General features: G+C 41.5%; 1 protein-coding gene across 2 annotated transcripts in view; it reads right to left on the bottom strand.

Annotated features, from left to right (window-relative positions):
* Positions 1-1,055, bottom strand: part of Rb1cc1 (RB1 inducible coiled-coil 1) — a 62,080-nt gene that overhangs the window by 47,547 nt on the left and 13,478 nt on the right. The gene's annotated exons all lie outside the window — the stretch shown is intronic.

Genomic DNA, 1,055 nt, shown 5'->3' with positions numbered 1-1,055 from the left:
AGAGAAACCCTGTCTCGGAAAAAAAAAAAAAAAAAAAAAAAAAAAAGAAGTAAAACTGCTACATCAAAACACTCATTTTTTTTTTGTTGGTTTGTTTGATGTTGAGAAATAGTCTCATTACTCAGTTCAAACTAGCCTTAAACTTGCCTCATGCTCCAAGCACTGGGATTACCGAGACACATCACTAGTCCTGACTTGAACATTCAAGTATTTCAGTTACTAGAGTATATATATTACAAACTTGGTGCCTTTACCAACCCATATTCCTCGGGCCATATATCCATTTACACTATCATATCCTCCCCTGTAATAATTCACTTCTTTATATTCCATGCCATCTTTGACTGCCAATAAGACTCATTCACAGATTCCCTAATCTAGTGGTTTGGCCCCTATAGTTGCTTGTGTTTGAATGCTTGGCCCACAGGGACTGGCACTATTGGGAGGTGTGGCCTTGTTGGAGTAGATGTGGTCTAGGTGGAGGAAGTGTGTTACTGTGGTGGGGTGGGCCTAGAGGTCTCCTATGATGAAGCTATGACCTGTGTGGCAGTCTCCTTCTGCTGCCCACAGATTAAGATATAGAAATCTGGGCTCCCGGCACCATGTCTGCCTGCAAGCTTCCATGCTTCCCATCACGATGATAATGGACTAATCTTCTGAAACTATATCTCAGCCCCAATTAAATGTTTTCCTTTATAAAAGTTGCCTTGGTCACGGTCTCTCTTCACAGCAAAAAACAAACAAACAAACAAACAAACACTAAGATACCCACTAAACACATTAAGCACTATATTAGAGTATAAGTATGCAATGACCAGGATAAACATAGTCTCTAAACTACTGTAAACTTCAATCGCTAGGGAAAAAAAAAACAAACTCCACTGCTAGGGCCATCTTAATTAAAGATTAGGCAAGGCTACACACACACACACACAAAGTATAAAATATGAGGTAGGAGCTGGGCGTGGTGGCGCACACCTTTAATCCCAGCACTTGGGAGGCAGAGGCAGGCGGATTTCTGAGTTCGAGGCCAGCCTGGTCTACAAAGTGAGTTC

The sequence above is a fragment of the Mus caroli genome, chromosome 1 (assembly GCF_900094665.2).
Source record: "Mus caroli chromosome 1, CAROLI_EIJ_v1.1, whole genome shotgun sequence".
In the NCBI taxonomy this organism is placed as follows: Eukaryota; Metazoa; Chordata; class Mammalia; order Rodentia; family Muridae; genus Mus; species Mus caroli.
Note: the sequence above shows the minus strand (reverse complement) of the source record. Positions and strands in the feature narration are given on the sequence as shown.